The 21,246-nt window shown below is 42.8% G+C and overlaps 1 long non-coding RNA gene and 1 pseudogene across 1 annotated transcript; both read right to left on the bottom strand.

Moving 5' to 3' along the window:
* Positions 1-21,246, bottom strand: part of LOC119294380 — a 30,176-nt pseudogene that overhangs the window by 7,885 nt on the left and 1,045 nt on the right.
* On the bottom strand, positions 11,544-16,196 carry LOC119294472. The gene is made up of 9 exons (XR_005143437.1): positions 15,698-16,196; positions 15,388-15,632; positions 15,132-15,218; positions 14,494-14,735; positions 13,775-13,863; positions 13,514-13,628; positions 12,354-13,216; positions 12,164-12,241; positions 11,544-12,007 (listed from the first exon to the last, which is right to left on the bottom strand). It is a non-coding gene; the product is annotated as an uncharacterized LOC119294472 (long non-coding RNA).

The following is a 21,246-nucleotide window of genomic DNA, read 5'->3' on the forward strand; positions in this document are numbered from 1 at the left end:
CGATAGTTTGCCATCCCTGCACACATGTTTGTGATAGTAATATATCTGGACAAGATTTCTGATAACCGGACGGTTTCTGAGAATTCTGACCCAAAAAGAAAACCTTGATAACAAGACAACATTAAAATAATTACCAAAATTCTTTCTGCCAATTGACTGATTGGACGTGAAACATCTGCCGCGTCGTCCGCGCGCCACGCGCCCCTAACTGAGCCATCAATAACATGACCCGTGTTGCAAGAGACGCAAGCACAACACAGACTACGTGGCAGACCACGCAAAAAATTGAAAAAAAAACTTTTTGAGGGGGATTGCAACAAGGCTCGTGTTGCAAAGCGCTGAGTGCAGAACGAGACTTATTGGACAAGCTCAGCGAGCAGACCGGACAAATAAAAAAATTGGAAAAAAGGTTTAAAAAGTGCAACAAGGCCCCTGTTGCAAAGCGCAGAGACGCAACACAAGGCTTGTTGCAAAGGTTCAGCAGCTTGCTTAGGGAAGGAATCAGGCACCTGCCCAAGGCTCCATCGAGCTGCAGCCCAGGCGGTCAATCCTCCAGGATTATCATCCATCCCAAACGTAAATAAAAACAACAACACAAGATTTCTCGTGCTTCGCTCAACTGTACCCTTTTTGTAGAAATGATTTTTCGGGGAAGAAACATAACATGGGTTATGAGATGGGGAACGACCACAGAAGTTACTTGTGAAATGCTGATTGGAATAACAAGAAACTCAGAGTTGATGCGGATAAGAAACTACCCTTTTTTATTTAGGTCAGCTTACGATTGCTGTGAAAATTAATCACAAAAGAGATAAAAGCGGGTCAAACAAGCACTAAAAGAGTCCCGCTTCGGTACCATTGAGTATTACGATTAAGAGAAAAGATAGGATAGAGTAAAATCTTACCCTATCTTGTATTTTACTCCAAGTTAGTCATTACTAGTCATCAACCCGTGCTCCTGCACGGGCTAGAAATTATTTGAAGTTTATAATATTTTACACCAAAATTTTATATAAGTTTTATTTTATTTAAATCTGATAGAAAATAGATGTGGAAAATATTTATAGATATCTTTTGTTGACTATTTTCATTGCCTATAAATATTTTATTCCCTACTTTAGCAATAAGTAAATGCATATGAAGATTCCTTTTCTTTTTGGAACAATATTATATATACTATTTCCGGGGTTATTGTATGCTTCCCGATGGAACCATATGATTAGAAGACTTCAACGAAAGCATGCATGACCAATAACCATTCTCCAAACAGTTCAACATGCCAATGAGCTGCAAGACTCGCTTTGGACGCAACTCAGTTATAGTTTTTGTTTTTTGAGGAAGCTCAATTTAAAGTTATCCTTGGACTTCTTTATCGTTTCAAAAATTCTCACTATTTTTGGTATTCTCAGCAAATCATTCTTTTACTTATACTGTATTGTTCTTGAAGCTATCATTTGTTAAAATTATAAATTAACATTTAGAAATTTGCTTGATTATTTTTATGTTGGCCTATAATTTCCTAGAAGCTCACCCTTCTGGTCTGAAAGTTCCCCTGAAAGTTCCCCTAAAGTAATGGATCCCCGCCTATAAGAATTTTTAAGTTAGTTTGTACACTTTTGAAAACTGATCCTTTGACATCCAAACCGAGCCACCAGGAAAAGGAATGACATTGTGTTTCCTTAAGCGATTAACGCTGGCCCATATCTTAGCCCATGATATATAGCATTAATCGGCCGACACATATGCCATTACAGTACCATTTTCTTGACTTACATCTCCCATTTCGGCTACTATTAATTTTTTTTAATAATTAAGCGTTCTTGCATTTTGAGCTTATTCTCTAAATATCTTACATATGAATTTTACACCTTTTTTGCAAAATGTACTTGCACTTCATTCCATGTCCTCTGAATCGCGGTGGGTTTCTGATGCATTTGCATGGTTTAGATTTTTTTTATTTTGAAATATAATCTAGGATCTATTCATTAATTATATATATATATATATATACATATATACATATATATAACTTTTTTTGATATTAACTTTTTATATTGTCAGAAAATACTATACGCATTGTCACATGCAAATTTGACAGTATATATTAAATTAAATGTGTTTTATAGACGGGATTGATACAGTACATGCATACATATGCTGTTGTTTGTGTGCATGTGGTGATTTCTAGGTGAAAAAAAATTAGTACACGTACATACACGTAGATGGACGCAATACACTGAAGCACTAAACGCTAATTTTCAGCGACCTAGGTGACCAACGTTGATCCCTGATTTTTTATTCATGAATTTCATTGCGTTGCGTTTCCGAAAGGAAAAATGATTACTTTATTAGATGATTCTTTCCTTGTACGCTTCATTTCTATCTTACCACGTATGGACTCCTGGGACGTGACTTTCCTTTTACACGTACGTACTGCTAAACAGTAGAATTATATCTCTTTTAATCCTAGACCTAAATTTAAGATCTAATGGTTAGTTATAAGCAGTTGTTAAGGATTAACGTGCAGGCTCGTATGATGTCTTCAATTAGTAAATATAAGATATAAGATGCTTCTATATATATGCCCACCATGCTCAAACAATAAATATCCAACGATTTCAACAATCCCTTTCCATCCTTTCTAACATGGTACCAGTCTAATCTCGATCCAAACCCTAGTCAACGCCGCTTCCGCATCGCGTTGTCTCTGAGGCGGTCGATCTTCAGGATCGCCACCGGGGGTCGCGCCGCCTGTACCTATTGTCTGTCTGTCGGTCATGTTGATCGGCTGCCCTAAAGAATCTTTTTCTCAATCACTTGGTCTGGGTTTTCTCTCGCGCCGGTCAGCTTGTTCGGCATTTCTTTTTGGTTTTTTGATCCGTTGATCAGTTTGGGTCGCTCGTCGCCCCGTTGATCTACACCGGTCGTCTTTAACAATAGAGTCTGGTGTGGTACACGGTGCTTGCGCCTGTCATCTGGGCGCATCCATCCTCTGATGCGGCACACTGCGCTCGCGCCTGCCGTCCGCGCGCATCCATCCTCGTGTTGTTCTCCACGCCCAGGTCTCCTCCATCGGCTGCCTCGTGGCGCTTCTTGTACAGCGGCGTCTACGGTGTGCGATTGGCCTCCATGTTCTGCACTTCAACTGGACTTGATCTGCGTGGATGGCTGCAGGCTACATCGCGTGTTGTCTATTCGCAGCTGGTCGAACACGTCTTTCATGTCCGGCCGCGCGATGCACACCGCACACCTTCCCGTGAAGGTCGTCCGTGAATATGCGTGCCCCTTCACCGAATGAGCAACGATGTCGCCCCGTTGGGCCGTAGCGTCACCGTTTTGTGGTTTTTCCCGCGGCTGTACCGACCACGCTACCGCTGCATCGGCCCTTCTGGCCGTAGTGCCGCAGTCCCCCGTCCATTGTCATCCTGAGGTCGTCCGTTCCAGGCCGTTTTCGTGGCTTCACCGACTGCCTTAGCTTTGGATTCTTCGCCAATCTGACCATATGTGTCACTACCGTTGTGACTGCAGAGGATGTTGAGTATTCCGAGTATTAGAAAAGATAGGATAGAATAGGACCTTACCCTACCTTGTCTTGTGCTCCTATATATATGCCCACGAAGTTCAAGTAATAAACATCCAACGATTACAACAAGGGTAGTGCTAGGCGCCGGTGCACCGGCCCAAATTTGGGCCGGTCGACGCACAGCCACCCGATCAAATCATGCGTAGCTGTTGGATTTGACCCATCTGTGTCGTCTTCTTCCTAGCACTGCTCGACAGAAAAACAAGACGAGGTCCCGCCCATCCTCGGGCACACCACCACCACCCATCCTCGTCGCCGTTGTGGCCGTTCCCCGCGAGCTCCCACGAGGTCCCGCCCCTTGGCTGCCGGAATTGCATAACGGCCGCGATTGATTCCAGAGGCAATTCATTGAGGATGAAGCTCTAAAAACAACCAGATCCAGCTCACGGGTGCCATGGTTGCAGCATCCCTAGCGTAGCCCCGCCTCCGGCTCGCCGCGGTAGTCGGTGTCCAGCAAAAACTAACAAAATCCTCAGTGGCCGGTTTGAAGCAAATTCATTATAAGGTTCCAACAAAAAACACACCGGTTCCAGCAAAATTAACCTCAACAGAGAAAACTTCGGTGGTTGATTGTAGCAAAAAAAAATTGCTAGTTCCAGCAAAAAAAACGCTGGTTCCAGCAAAATAACTCTGAAGGGAGACTCGAATTGGTTCTATTGTAGCAAATAAAAAAAGATTGTAGCAAAAGGAAAAGCTAGTTCCAGCAAAAACATACACTGGTTCCAGCAAATATCGCATGTTGACGATGAGCATGCATCTGGTTCCAGCAAATCGGTGGCCGACGGCAGCAAAAACTGATACCGGTTCCAGCAAATGGATGGCCAGTTGTAGCATTTCTTGTCACCGGTTGCAGCTGTCGACACCGCGGTTGTAGCAAATCGCCAGTAGTGGTCGTCGCCGCCGCGCGTTGATTGTAGCATGGCCGCATGCCGGTTGTAGCACCTCGGAATGCCGGTTCCAGCTTTGCGTGCATGCGGTTGGAGCACCGCCGCACCTCGCGTCGCCGCTGGTTGTCCCGCACCTCGTCGGTCACCGCTCGTAGCAGAAAGACGTCGCCGGTTCGTAGCACAGGCGGTGACCGCTCCGCGCGTCCCTGCACACAAGAAAAGCAGTGAGAAATAGGGAACGGCGCCCCCGCTGGCAAAAATTAGCTCGACGGCCTGCGCGAGGAGCAGACGGCACATGAGGCAGGATTAAAAGAAGATGGGAAGAGGTGGGGATCCATGGAGTTTTTGCCGTGGTGTGTGGAGAAGAGCATGAGAGCTATTTCTGTTTCGGTGGAGAAGAAATCGATGGAGAAGAAAGGGGATAAGGTCCGTGTGGTGTATAGTGGGACACGTCCTTATGCGGCCCGCTCCTGCATGTGGGCCACAAAGGCATGTGCATTAGCGACAGAGGCGACCGGCGCGTCGCTTCAGCCGGCGGACCGGAGAGAAACATTTCCCTTACAACAACTAGTAGAGTGCCCGTGCGTTGCCACGGGCTTTTGAAATAGTTTGCAAGAGTTACATGTTACATTTCACACGTACAAACAATATAACACAGACACAATTATTGAATAATTGAAGTCCAATTTTACAATGTAAATTGATAACAAAAAAGATTAACGACATGTGCATGTAATAAACTGAGCGATGTTCGACCTTAACATATATTACAAAACTATCAATATCTAGATGATGCGTTTAAAAAATTCTTTCACAATATCAGGAAAGATGCCTTTAGCTTCATTCCCGCGATGTTTTAGCAAGTATAATAAAAACTGTTTCCTCAACTCATACCCATCTTGCACAAATATTATATGTAGTTAGCATGAAAAATTCACGCCGAAGGTCTTAAATCATGTAACGGACAATACTTACCCTGTAAACTGGCTTGACCAATTTTTTACTGTTCCACCAGAGCACAAAATGAAAAACAAAATAGTCAGATACATTCCTGTAATTTTTTTAATTAATAATATAAAGAATATAATGATAACAAAAATAATTTTTTTTATTATGAATTCATTACCCGTCTATACTCGTTGAAATACCAAACGGAAATAAATGTTGTCATTTAGATATATCGGAAACCAGACAGCTTTATTTTGAGTGCTTCTTTGAAATCCCTTGCAAAACTTTTTAATTTCAGTGCATGCCTCAAATTTTTATCCTCTAACTATTGTGATGTTTGAATATGGTCCATAATATATAGACGACGTGCCTCTTTATCGATTACGTATAAAATGTATTGGCCGATGGATGCATAGGGAAGATAAATCTACAAGTGAAGCTATTAGAAACAACAATAAACCATGATTACAATAGACAAAAGACTACTTATCATATTGCACGATGAGATGTCGTTGTCTTTCCTAGACAGCTATCAAATAATGTTGCCAACGTCTGGATAGTTTCCTTCTCGCAAAACTTCTGACCTCGTGTTGACTCTAGCATAATGGACCTCGTGTCCCCCTCGCAACCAATTCTCTCACCGCAACCGCCCCTCTCACTCTTTCCCTCTGCCACGGCGTTGCCGCCATCATATCTCCCCACCATGGCATGTCGCTGCCACCTTCCATCCACGCTCACCATCCCCTCCCCTCCCATCAATCGCTATGTCGCCCATCCCCTTCCCGGTTATCTGTTTTGGTCAGATCTGATGAGTTGCCGTGAGCACATATATGTCACGGTGAGTAGCCGGATTCAACGACGACATCAATATGGCCATCCCATGGCGATTTTCTGGAGCCATGGGCTTCATACAATACGATTTATACCTCGGGCGATCCGTGACATCGATCTGGCCCTCCTAGGTCAATTTTCGGTGCCAAGGGTGTCCTCCAGGTAAATTGGTGTCTTGTGCAACCACGTCCATGGCTCCTTTCCCCCACTAGACGTTAACTCGATGGTGTCTTTCCCTGAATCCATCGCAAGTTAATTTCCTATCCGTTGCTACAGAGCATACATATTTTTGTAGTTTAACATAAACCTTTAGGATACTCGTCCAAATAGGGTGGTGTTATCGACAATTCTTTTACCATTAAATAACTCCTCATCTTCTTTTCTTTTTCTTATTTCATCCACTATTTTTGTCTCTCCACCCTCTGTGCAAACTTTCCACCTCTGGCAGTTGTGCATGATGCAGTCAGCTCAAATTTCCTCTTACACCCCACTCACACACACATCAAAATTCAAACCCATCGGTCTGTGGTAGTGAACCCCTGGAGATAGCTGGACCTTCAACTTGTTATAGCTCATGTTGACTGATAATCACGTATAAGTGCCTCACCTTGATATTTGATACCGCAATAGTTGTGGTAGAAACTGGTTGTGCCATCCTAAACGGGTCAAGACAATACAACTGAAAAGAGTTTCACACATGACATCTGCATAACAAGATTATGTAAACATTGGATTAGAAATAGCCTCAACAGATTATATCAATATTTATCATTCTGTCTAACAAACCCGTATAATAGATGTTTTGTGCAAAATCAATATCAATAGTTGGTGGTTTATGCAATTTCCTCTTCAATTTAATCCGCGTCACCATTGGGACTTTGGGAGAAGACAAGCCTAATTGTCAATGCGTCTGACATAATTCCAACGAACACGACGTTGCCGAGCATGCCCTTCGTCATCTTGAACTTGAATCCGTCGTGTCGTGCGCGTGCCTCCGTGTAATTTGCACTTGAAGTGTCACCACGAGCTGAGCTCAGATGTTAGTTCAGAAGCTGCAAGTCCAGTCACTTCTTTCCCCATCACGGTCACTACCCATGAAGATTAGGGCCCCAATATTGCATTTTATGCCTATGCTTCCGTGTAGACTGCCTCGCATGACCGCGACGACATAAAATCTCCGCGTTCGTAATGACTAATGACAATTTAATGTACCTAGACCGACTGCGCGAGCTGGTCCTTAAAGTGTGAAACCCGGCGAATATTGACATCTGAGCACGGGCACATAGTGCCTGCTCTTTTGAAGTTCAAAAAACCAGATTTTTACGGCTCAAAAATTTTCAAATTTTTGTGGGCACGCATATATAGCAGTGCAGTGTAAGGGGTCAAATTTTCAGCAATATACGTGCTCGCATGTATAAAAGATACAAAAAAGACAAAACACATGCACTTGGTTTTTGTTGTTTTTGGCTGAAAATTTGTCTCTTTTGTGCAACACATAATACAACGTACTATTGAATGAAATTTCACCGGTACTTAAACCATATGCATGCGTATTATTCAAATCTTTTAAACACCTTTTTTGAGCAGTTCAAAATAACGTGCTCCGTTGCCCCGGTGCTCCAAAAATCCATTTTAGAAATCCGGCCCATTCATTCATGCATGCAGCCGCTCTCTCTCTCGTATGCGTGACGACCGACCGACTCCTGTGGAATGCCCAAGCGATGCCACGGGCTTTTTAGTTTGTTTTAATCTGATTGCACCTATGAATACATTGCATATCTGTCTCTCGTTCCCCACTTTGTCTACCACTCTCCATCTCTCTCCCTAACCTTCTCTTTCCCACCCTCGCTCCATCTTTCTTTCTAGCCCTCTCTATCTCTCTAGGACACAATCCCCTAATGAAGAAAAAGCCCCCCCCCCCTTTATATTATAAAATAAAGCAACCATCACCTCATACATCCGAGAAGACCGATACAAACACACGCCACGACCGCACTCAACACACATCCAAAGCAAGATACAAAGGTGCCGACAAACCACCCCAACCACTACCAAGCATACTACGAATGAGCACAGAAGAACCGCTTCTAGCCGACAGACAACCACATGAGTGATCCACCAAGGAGAGGTGAGACGGCCAACGCCGGAGCGGGTACTCCAAAACGGCGCCTCCAAGAAGGGCAAGACCACGGATAGCCGCCACCGTCTGATCCCGTGGATCAAGTTTTCACCCAGAGCAACACGAAGGGAGTGAGAGTACCATGGCGGAGCCTGCAAGAAGGAAACAACATCTACGGACGTCGCCGCCAACGGCTAGTACAAAGATTGGGTAAGTTATGTACCCTGGTGCTCTGACTCCCTCCGTCGCACCCCCACTCTGCCAACCACCCGCATCCATGCCGCCTGAGCTGCCATGTTTGCTCGCCCGCACCCAAACCGCGCAAATCCGCCCAAGATCAATGTGCCTCCCATCGCCAGGGCCGCGGCTCTGCACCTAGACCGCCATGAGAACATCAAAGGGGGTGGCTTCAAATAGCTCCGCCAACTCCAACCACCGCCTGAACCGACAATGCCCGTCCCACCTGAAGCGTTGCCAGAAAGCACCAGGCTGGGGAAAGGGGAAGGGGGAGGAGCGACACATGGCCACAACTGGCACACCTCCTATGCCGGTGACATGCGACTCAACAACGATGGAGCCCTCGTCCCTCCTACCGACCTCCCCCTCCCCCCCTGCCGAAGCACCCCTGCTTCGCCCCACCACAGCTACTGATGCAGACTGGCGAGAGGCCACAACAACCGCATGTCTGCCAAAGAGGAGGGTAGATCCACCGTCAAGGATGGGCCTAAGAGAAGCCCACCCGCGCCGCACGCCATCGTCCAAAATCTGGGGAGGAAGGCCCGACCAGACTCCAGGACGCGCACGCACCCCCACCACCTCAGCCACGCCACCAGCCCGCTGCCACGTCCTGCATATAGCGCCACACCCTCGTTGGACCCACGGCACCATGCGCCACCAGAGGCAGACGGGGAGGAGAAAGCCCCGCCGCCACCCAGCCTAACCAGCCCGCGTGGATGGCGATGAGGAGGGCGAAGATGGGCAGAGCCGAGCAGCAACTTTTGGGAGTCAATCCTAACTTATCCCCATACACATACAACATCCTACCCAGTCGCCGCCTCCAAAAAATTAGGGTTCTCTGCATGCCGCAGGCGCCGCCGCCGGTCCGTCCCATCTTCGGTGGCCTTAGGGCCATGGAGACGGAGTGGATCTCGGCCCTTGCCGGTGGGAGGGCCCTGTTTATATATATATTTTCGAGCTTTGTTAGGGTTTGTGTCCTGCTCAGGAAGGTGAGACAGCGGCGGCTCCCTGAAGATGGAATAAAGGTCCCCCGCCTAGCCCCCGTTCCGGTGATGCGTCTAGCATCATCGGTGGGCGCGTGGAGGTGTGTCTCCAGCGGATCTATCTTTGATGGATTTGCTCGGATCTGTTCGCCGTTCATCTTCGTTTGTGTGTTTTCAGTTTGGATCCTTTTGATCTACACTCTTCATCTGTGACGGGTGATGTTCTGGTGTGTTGGTTCTATAGGGCCTTAGCACGACGACTTCCCGACTATCTTGCCCGGCTCCGACAAGGGAGGCGCGATGACAGCGGCGCGCCTTCAGCTCGCTTCAGTGCTTGTAGTCGTCGCTAGGTGGTCTACGGATCTTGATGTAATTCTTATTATTTCTCATCATCCCTAACTTTGGAAGTCTTCCAACATTCGTCATCCACTCCCTCCTAGAACTTACAGAGAGGTAAGTTTTAGGGGAAGGGTTGGGTGTAACAACCTTTAACTCCTCAAAATTTGAGTAGAATTTGGAGAGCCTTTTGAGGAGTTAAATTTTAGGGGAAGCACTTTAGATGCCCTTACTTCTCAGATTATGTTTCCAAATCTAATAAATAATTTATTGTCAGGTGTCTTGTAATCTCTGTCCTCATACTATCTACATCGAAGCAAGGATGAAAACGAAAGAAAGTTGTACTGGAGCAAAACAACTATATTCTATTATTTGAGAGAGATTTTCCCTCGGTATTTGATGTCCCCTTGATAGGAGGGCATTGTCACTCCATGTCAAGTCTTGATTTGATTCTTCCAACCTGAAATATATAGTACTCCCTCCTTCCCAAAATATAAGGCGCGATTGACTTTTTACGGTCTTTGATGCACGACTTTGACCACTAATATATATCAATGTATATGGATTAAACATGTATAAATGGCATCATCGTATTTGTCTTGCAGAACAATTTTATTTCATATGTATGTATACTAATTTTATAGACATAGAATACATGAAAATCATAGTCAAAGTTCCGCAACGAAGACCAGAAAAGTCAAACCGCGCCTTACATTTTGGGAAGGAGGGAGTACCATAAATGTTTTGTAGAATAGGGGAAATTTTTATATATACACACACACAAAGATGGTGTATGGATGGTTTTTCTGCAACACACTGAAGGAGAACATGTAGAGGCATTTTCTCTTCAGGAATAATGTTTATTTTTGTCAATACAAGTTATCTTAATCTATAGATCTATGAACATGGTTAAGTACTAAATTTCATGGATTCATGTACTCCCTCCGTTTCTTTTTAGTCTGCATATAAGATATGATCAAAGTCAAACTTTGTAAAGTTTGACCAACTTTGTTGAAAAAAATATTAACATCTACAATACTAAACTTATAGGATATGAAAATTAATTTCATGATGCATCTAACAATATATATTTCATATTATGAATCTTGATATATTTTTTTATAAACTTAGTCAAAGTTAACAAAGTTTGACTTTGACCAAGTTTGATATGCAGACTAAAAAGAAACGGAGGGAGTAGTATGTATCTTTTATCAGTTAGTACTAATTTGCAGATGAATCAAATGCAAAATAGCAACGGATCACTTTACCATCCATTAAACCTGCAGTATCGACAATTACTGTTGGGGCTACCCAACAATTATTCTGCTCAAAAAAGATAGTCGACAAAACACATCAATCTAAGGCCCTGTTTGATTCATAAGTCCTAAGACTTGTCCCAACTAAAAAGTCCCTCCCTGTTTGTTTTCCAGGGACTAAAAAGTCGCTAGTCCCTCCCTGGAGTTATTAAATGACCATGTTACCCCTAGTATACAGAAAAATAACAACCAAACAACACTATGGGCCGGCGGGGCAATGAGTGCAGGAAGGGACATTGTTGGAAAAGTCTTAAAAAGTCCCAAAAAAAGACTCTCCTTGAAAGTCTTCTTCATTTAGTCCCAAAAAGCAACTTTTAGTCCCTAGTAGTCCCTCCTGTTTGATTAAAAAGTCTCTAAGAGGGACTTTTTCTAATCCCTACACCAAAAAGTCCCCGGAAACAAACACCCCCTAAGTTGTCTGCAAGACCTCTATAACTGTAACACCATAGCAGAGAGAGTAAAAAACTCAGGATGGCCAATAATCCATGCTAATATTTTAAAATTTTCCCTAATCATCTATCTTTAGTCATTGGCAGAAATTAGAGGGCGGAAAAGATAGAACCACCCTCACTTAAATCACCCAAGGTTGATGTGCGATGTGCCTGTCAAGAGACTCCAAAATAAGTCCAGTGCTAGCCTTCTCTCCTTTGACCTTCGCAGCCATCACGCCAGCTTCACCATGCACCTGTCCTCCTCCACGCACCCCCTTCCATCACTTCCTCGACCTCTTCATCCTTTGGCGTAGGATCCTTTGTGTTCGCTTCTTTCTTGAGGCATCAAATAATGTATATCGTCGGACAAGAATTACAAGATGTTTAGCACAAAGTGTTTGTTCATAATTGGCTTAGCAACAATTAAAAAACACTGCATCTTCAATAAATGGTAAAATACTTAAGAAGCAAGACATTTATAAGTAACTTTACCATTTCCTTCAACTTTCCTTTCTTCAGGAGCTTAGGGGCTCACTATCTGGGCAGCAAGCAGGCTATCACGCAAAGATTCTGGATGCAAAAAGAAAGTAACAATGTTTATTAATTCAGCCATATTCCTAGTATCCACATATTAGTTTGTGTTAAAAAAAACAATGCACAAATCTTATCACTGCCGTTGTACCATTCCATCATGGTTGCAAGCTCCTTGTATTCAATGTTTTTGTCAATGTCCTCCTTTTACAAAAATATCCTTAAAATCACCCCTCCCCTCTTAACATTAAGGAGTGATCTTGCAAATACAAAAGGATTAGGATATGAACACCAATTATAAAATGGTGACTCGTAGCAATGATTTTCATAAAAAAGGTCACTGAACACAATAAATATAGGGCTATGCTATGCACTTATAATTAAAAGTTTTTGATTGGTACTTATAATTAACAGCAGATAATAAAAACAGTACGTAAAGTTAAAATATGGAAAATAGTACTGAATTGGGTGTATGAATATTGCAAAGAACTTATGGGGTATGAACATATTATTCGGAGGCATAAGGCCATGTCCAACGCTCAGCTGCCTGTTTGGACGTCTAACGAATAATAATAACAATTAATTAAATCAATTAGCATAGGTCTAGGAGTCCCCGCCTCTAGTGTTGCAAATTTAGTAGGTGTCGTGTGTTAACATAGTAGCAACCAACCTGATTATCGCTTCCATGACCAAGTTAGCCGTACCGAGGAAGTACTGATGTACTGAATAGCACAGAAGAACTAAATACATCTTCAATGAAATGACGAAGGAAAACCCCACTAATAACAACCAAAGCAGATAATTATCTAAAGATTTTATCATGAGAAGATGATCAAAGCCTTTTGCTTTATCTGAAAGAAAAAAGAGCGTGCTAATCTTTAAGTTTCATAGTTTCAGGAAGGCCATACAGTACGGAAGATCCCTCAACCGATGACAGTTAGATAGTGAAGTCAGCACCACAAACAACATTAGTTGCTTTAGTAACAAGGCAGGGGAGTGGTGACACCTTAGTCCCTGCACCAAATTTGGAACAACATGGAGTCAGGGAGAATACAAAAATAACAGCAGTGTAAGAACACAGTGGAAAATGAGTTTCCCATATGGTCAAATTCCCATAAAATTGTCAGAACCACCCCATGGTCCTAAACAATATAAGTTATGTATATGCTCATGTCATAAATATTTTTATTGGTTTCATTATCACCCAAACAAGTAGGTTCTAAGAACAGGTGACAATATAAGTTGTATTTGCTGCACTTCTAGTTGTGTCATCTATCAACCATAAAAAAAGCAACAGGAGAGGGAGTCAACCACTCCTTAGTGAACTCGTCCCCAGCTTGTCCGTATACAAAGCACTTCCTTCGTCAGTTACGACCATCAGATGATTTCTTCCAACACCTGCTGCAATCATGGTGTATCTGCAGAACTGAGAAATGCTAATTAGCATTTAGAAACATGCCTACGAAACATGTAATGCCATTGGTCTATTCAGTTCATGTATGTTGAATGCTAGAAATAACAGTGGTAAGTAAGAAACGTGACAAAAGTTAAGCATCGACTCATACTTGATACCTGCAAGTCTGCAGCCAAGAATCTTGACACGCAAGAACAACAAGAATGGACAACCTGTCCGTCCACTTGTTGACCAGAGCCTAAATGCGCTGTATGGCAGGTTCATTAGGAACTTGAACATGAAAGAGGATCAAAGGAAAAGTATTTCTTACTACATGTATATTCAGTAGCTCAGATCCTACAACAGATTGTCTAGGTCTGCTCTTTGTGCAAACTGAAGTATGCACATGTTTTACTGTAATTTAGAAAATTCAAACACAAAGTAGATGATTTCTGCTTGTAGGACAGGTCTGCTACCAACCATTAAGAAGGATTAAGCTAGATGTTGGCAAACCTTGTTCAGGTTGCCGTGGCTAAGATAGGTGATGAATTCTCATGTTTTTTTGTTGTCAGCTCCCTAGTACTATGAAGAAACCACATAGGTTTGCATCCAAAATCCTTCTGATGTAGCCAAAAAGAATCGACAATTAGTTTTGTCCTTGAAAGAAATAATGCTAATCAAGCAATCAATGTTATATTTGCGAGCTCGAAAGTATCGGGACCAAGGGATGGTTACTGGTTAGAGCAGCAGATGAACAACAATGGGCGATGCAAGAAATTGAGTTCGCGTGCCAGACGACACTGGCGTACGATGGAACTAACCTGATATGACTTATACTTTCAAGTTGTATTTGCTTGCCCAATAGAAGTGGTAGTATTTGCAGTGCAATGGAACTAACCTGATACGAATTATTTGAGGAGACGAGAACAACAGCCAAGGAGGCGGCATCATCCAGGAGGAAGTCCTCGACGTGTGACCTGGACAGCGTCTTGGTCAGGTACTCGGAGTCGGAGATGATGCTGCCATTGCTCACGCTCGCCGAGACACACTGTCGTCGCCCTTGCCGCAGTCTTGATTGTTGGGGCTGGTGCTGGTATCTTCCTCCTTCGTTCTTAATTCTATCACTGAGCCACATTTGACCTGATTTAGCAAGTTCAACGTACTGACATTATTTGTAGCACAAACCAAGCAGTGAAACATGATTTTAGAAGAGCTAAGATATATGTGTGACAGTGTGTCGTTTCACTTTCATATGCTTTCTTAAATGACCAAAAGGAATGGGGACTTCAGTTTTCACAAATGAGTGATCTTAAAATGGTAACGATTAATGACCAACAAGAGCTAATTCTTCAATCCCAACTAATTTCCTGGATTTCAAAACAAAGCACCAATGCGCCAAGACATTTGTCTGTATCACACTGCACCAAGTAATTTCGCATCATGCTTTGAAGCTACCGTGTCTACAATTTCGAACTCAATGGCATAGTAATTTGGTACAAGATAAATGTAGTTGCACACCAAATAATCATGACATACAAGTATTTCAGACACTCGGTAACCATTACATCGGATGACCTTGCCTCCTGCCTCCTTAATCCTCACATGCTCATCCTTCGTGTCAGGCTGAGACAACAAAGCATAATAAGGTCAGCCCAAAAAACCGGATCATGTACCCCGATTGCTTGCAAAATCTTATGTACCTTCTGATAAATTAACAGAGCCACATGCTACTTCCCACGAGAGAGCAAGCCAGAACGATAACTGTCGTCGAGCGAAGCAGCATGGAACTAACCTGATATGGATTATCTGACGAGACAAAACAGCAGCGGGAGTGGGGTCACGCCAGCGCCTGGTCTCCCTCGGCCGCGAGGTGGTGCAGCAACGGGTAGAACCCGGCGCCGCTAGATGCAGAGGCAGGGTCAACGTGGCCTCCGACCACGACGCCGGCGAGGACCAGAGTTTGCAGCCGCCCATTTATCCTCATCCGACCGCTGGATTATTCGCCAGTTTATCCTCATCCTAGATCCATCACTACCACTAATCGACACATCAGCAAGCTGCAGTCTTGGTAGGGAGGGGAAAGGAAGGAGGAGGAGGCGTACCTTGGGCATACAGGTCATGCAGCCCGACGGGAGGGAGATGCTGCAGATGTCGCCGGCGTCGAGGTCCACCGCGGCAGCAAGCACCCCCATATGCCTAGCCCCAGCACCGAGAGCAGGGGTTGGATCCCGATGCTGACGTCTAGGCTAGGGTTCGTCGCCGGCCTCCATCCGGATGCTGTGGGTGCGGATCCGGCGGCGTCGTTGCCGTAACAGATCCGTGGCCATCTCTGCCGCCCCATCATCCGGATCCTCGTGATCCACGACGGCCGCGCCTGCCCGGATCGGCGTCGGCGGATGCAGATGCGTATCCTCGGGAAAGGAGGAGCGGATCGGAGGGTGGCGGCAGCGAGATCGCATGAGAGGACGACGGCTCTGTGTCGTCGAGGGGATCGATAGGTAGCGCCGGGAGTGAGGGAGAAGGTGGGGCGGGGCGACGCCAGGATCGCAGGAGGAGATGGGGGGCGGGCGGCGCCAGGAGCCAGGGAGGAGGACGGGGCTGGCGGCGGCAGGCGGTGGCGACGGGATCTAGAGGCCTCGCTCGTGTGTGCGAGTCGCCTGATTTTTTGTCGTTGTTTTTTCTTTCGTAGGTCTTTTTTCGCTGGTCTTTTTTCATTGAGGCATGCGAGTGCGAGGCGTGCGAGGACTGGAGGCATCGCTCCCTTTTTACCTGGTTTTAGTTGGTTTTCTTTTTGGTACTGGGAAGTGGGAGGTGGGATTAAGGACGAAAAAAAACCGAACAAAAATGATGGGACGAAAATAAAATCCGGAACGCGACCTATCAACTGAGACATTAGGAGTTATCTAGACTTCTTGCACTTTTGTACTTATGATAGGTCGCCTGCCGTATACGTCATACAGGGAGTAGCGTCACACAACCGGCGCACACCACCTTCGTACTGGCCTGGCACGTTTAATATTTTTCTTTTTTTAACCTTAAAAAAGGGGCATGCAGTAGGGCTCGAACTCCCAACCTCAAGGTTACTTCCACCAATTGTAGCAAATTAGGAGAGCTCCCTTGTTATGTCGGGTTACATCACTTTTTCTTCTTGTCGTACATCTTCGCAGACTGGTTTTCTTTTTTATTTTAGCTTTTGTTTGGCCTTTTTCTTTATTTTATTCTTTTTTTCTTATTTAACTCTTTTCTTTTTAACTTGCTTAAATTCATGAACACTTTCTTAAATTCGTGAATTTTTTCAAATCCGTGAACTTATTATTTAAATCCTTGAACTCTTTTTAAATAAATGAATATTTTCAGTTTCGCAAGAGATGTCAAATCGATGAACTTTTTCATTTTCACAAACTTGTTTGTCGAAATCATGAACATTATTCAAATCAATACAAAGTTACGAATCCGTGTACTTTTTTACCAGATTTGTGAACTTTTAGAAATAAATATTTTTTTTCAATTTTGTGTTTCTTCAAATTAGTGAACTTATTTCCAAATTGATGATTTTTTTGCAAAACTCATGAACTGTTTTAAAATTTATGAAATTTTTGTCAAATCAATGAACTTATTTCAGTTTTGTTAGATTGTTTGTCAAATTCATGAACTTTTTTAAATCCACAAATGTTTTCCATTTCAGGAACTTTCTTCAAATACGTGAACTTATTTTTCAATCAGTGAACTTTTTCGAAAAATTTGAACTATTTTTTATCAAATTCGTGAACTTATTTAAGTCAATGAACTTTTTAAATTTCGCAATACTTTTTCAAAGTCATGAGTTTTTAGAAAAATCTATCGACTTTTTCCTTTTTAGCGAAATAATTTATAAAATTCGAGTATTTTTTTTCAAATCGATGAAGTTTTAATAAACTTGTGAGCTTTTCTTAAATCCATGATTTTTTTTTTACCTTTAAAACTGGGACCGGTTTTTCAGTTAACAAAATAGCAGCAGAAGAGAAAACCGAGAAAATATAGCGAGGGAACAAACACTGATGATCACAAGCGGTAAACGGGAAGTGAATACCGAGGTGCTTGGGCTGTGGCCCACTATGGCAGGTGTGAGCACAAACTTATTTTCCTGGCGCATATGGCTCCAAGGAGGAAAAAAGTTCATGATTTTGTAGCAAATTTGTGAAATTGGAAAAAGTTCAAGAATGTGAATAAAATTTGTGTAATGAAAAAATTTCACCGTTTTCAAAAACAAAGTTCTCGATTTGGAAAAAAAAGTTAACAATTTTACAAAAAAAGTTCACGAACTAAATATTTTTTTCATAGGAGGCAGCCCGACTGGATCGGCCCGTTATTGCACGTGAAAAAGGGAAAATGAAAATATCAATTTTAAGCACCTATTTAAATTATGATTTTAAATACTTCTTGCCTTCAAACCTGGTGTGGATGCCTATCATGTGCATGCCCACCTGCCGGCAAAAGTTGATATCATTTCATGGATGTCCAGAAAGAACAACATGTTCAATGTAGGGTGTCAGAGCAGGTCAGAAAGCTCCATTCGAGAGCACATTGTTTGGTTTGCTACAAATTTTGCATTTTCAGGAGTTTTCTCAGTCAAAAAGGGCGACAAATGGTTGAACGGGTTGCAACTAGCATACAATGTCGGAAATCGTTCAATCATGACATTGATGCCTACCATGGGCATGCTCACATGTTGGCAAAAGCTGGAGTGATTCCATGCATGTCCAAAAATAGAACATGTTCAACGGAGGGTATTCGAGCAGGCGAGAAGGGCCCCTATGAGAGAACTTTTTTTGGTATCGTCTAGTGATCCAATTTCCAATGAGGATAATATTTGTATTTTCTGGAGTTTTCTCGGTGAAAAGTTGCCGATAAGTGGCCGGGCGTGATGCAAGTTGCATACGATATTGGAAAGCGTTCAAACCTGGCATGGATGCCTACCATGGGCATGCTCACCTGCTAGCAAAAGGTAGGATAATTAAATTTATGTCCAAAAATAGATCATGTTCAAAGTAGGGTGTCCGTGTAGGCTAGAAAGGTCCGTATGAGAGCATGTTTTTTTGCATCGTCAAATATCCCTAAAAATTTTACATGAGCATATATGACCTATTTAAAAGCACCACGATAATTTGTTTTAGTTTTGGACAGTTGTTGCATTTTCTAGAATTTTCTCGATGAATAAAGACTAATAAAACGGCTGGATGTGATGCAACTTGCACCCCGTGTTAGAATATGTTCAAATCAGGCATGGATACCTACCATGGGCATGCCCACCTGCTGAAAAAAGTTGTAGTCATTTCATATATGTCTAAAAATATATCATGTTCAATGGAGGGCGTTTGCGTAGGCCAGAAGGGGTCGTATGAGAGCATATTTTTTCGGCTTCATCGTATAACCCCAAAATTTTCCCATGCTCTTATATAATCAATTCAAGGCAACATGATAAGTTGTTTGAGTTTTTGAAAAATCATCCATTTTCGGGAGTTTTCTCGGTGAAAAAGGGATGATAAATGGCTGGACATGTCACAATGTGCAAACGGTCTCGGAAATTGCTGAAACTAGGTATGGGTGTTTCATATGTCCGTGCCAGGCTGCTGCAAAAAGTTTGGGTTATTTATCCATAGTCCAAAAAACCAGCGTTTGTGAGAAGTGTGCCATACTAAGCCAGACGAGTGCATTCGTGAGCATGTTGTTTGTATTTTCTGTTAATATAATTAACATGAAAAAAATGTCCTAACTATTTTTTCAAATTTATCAACAATTTTGGATGTTTTTGTTATTTGCAGTTTTCTTCATTATCAATCAACATGAACTTTTCTGAAACACATTTTTTTAAATTTATGCAAAGTGCACACATTTGCAAAAATAGGAAAAAAGAAAAAGGAAAAGAAAAAAGAAAAAGAAAAAGAAAATAGAATATAACGAAGCAAACCCCGGTTTTAAAAAAGATGAAAAATGGCCTGAAAATTCACAAAATTACATTTGCCACATAAGAAGCCAAAAAGAAAGCAAGTGTTCAAGTTGTGTTCAAAAAATTGTTCAAAATGCTCGTTCCTATATTTGCACTCTCCTCATATATCTTGAAAAATGTTCAAAATGTTGTTCGAAAAAATGTTCGGAACATTTTTAACTAACATAACATTTTTTTTTCATTTTCATGCTTTTAAAAAAGATTGTTCATTTTTAAAATGTTCATGTCTTTTTTAAATGAAAATTTTAATATGTGTTCAAGTTGTTCAAAACATTGTTGGATCTTCAGAATGTTCGTGCGCTTAGTGCGGAACCCCTCGTCCGCCGGCATTCACTTGACGTGGCAACTCCTTCAATACATTAGTTAGCAAAACAGCCACTCCTAGTTAATATGGATTAATTGCTGATTTTGATCCATATTTGAGGGAGAAAAGGGCGCCGTGATAGGACCTTCCTTAGTCACGGACCTCATTCGATTACTCCCTTAGTCGCCATATGCACCTGGACCTAGGGAGTACTACCTCTGTCCTGATTTATTGATCCTCATTATATTATGTGCTAAATTATGACTATAATTTTTAACTAACAAAATATTCGTGCATGTCACAAAAAATCATATTATTGAAAACTATGTTTAAATACGAATCCAACGATATAATTTTTGTTGACATGTATTAATATTTTATTAGCTAATTCTTTGATCAAAATTTGACATAAATTATAAAAGGGGCCAATAAACCAGGAGGGAGATAGTACATGTGTTGTTGACGGGCTCAGTAAACTCGGACGAAAGGAGTGGTTCATAAATTTGCATGCTCCTCTTTTTTCACAAACACTAGTCAGAGCCACTCACTCTCACGTGCAAAGAGGGCCGCGGTTTGATTCCTAGAACGTGCATGCATACTTATTCTGTGAATTTTTACGACGTATAGGTTCCGGCGGGCGCGTGATGTATTTTAATAAAAGACCATCTTGCCCTTTTTAGGGGAGACCATCTTATATGAAGGGGTATGAAGAACGGAGCATGGGCAGTGCAGTCAACTCAGATGTGGCTCCAACGTCTTTGCGCAAAGATGAGCGTGTTTCCTCGATTGGATCTAGTCAGCTCAGCACCAGCTATTTTTACAGGCTGTTTACTTTTCGAGGGGTTATGGCAAACCTTGACAGCTGGATCTGGGACTCTTTGATTCCCCTCAAGCACAGGATTTTCCTTTGGCTAGCTTTTCGAGGACGTCTAAATACCATAGATAACATGGTGAAAAAGTGCTGGTCGGCGGTTGCTCTTTTTGCACATTGTGATGTTTGCCCTGCTGTTGAATCCATCAACCACCTGCTGCTCCGATGTGCTATAGCCTCTACTCTCTGGAGCAAGTTGATGTTGAACACTTTGGCATGCTCATTATCTGACCTTCTGACTTTTGTGGAACAAGCGGGTCATCATATAAGTTTCAACCGCAGATGGAATGTTGATTTTGCTGGTTGTGGCATCACCCTCTGGCACGCAAGGAACAACAGGGTTTTCAATTCCAAAGTGTGGACGGAGGCTTACATCCGCTTCTATGCAGCTGACTTACTCCATCTTTGGAGTCACAGATCTCAAAAACAGCAACATAGGGATGACCTACGGGTCTGGAGCCAAAAATTAGCTACTTAGTCTTTCTTGTTT

The sequence above is a fragment of the Triticum dicoccoides genome, chromosome 4B (assembly GCF_002162155.2).
Source record: "Triticum dicoccoides isolate Atlit2015 ecotype Zavitan chromosome 4B, WEW_v2.0, whole genome shotgun sequence".
Classification (NCBI taxonomy): Eukaryota; Viridiplantae; Streptophyta; class Magnoliopsida; order Poales; family Poaceae; genus Triticum; species Triticum dicoccoides.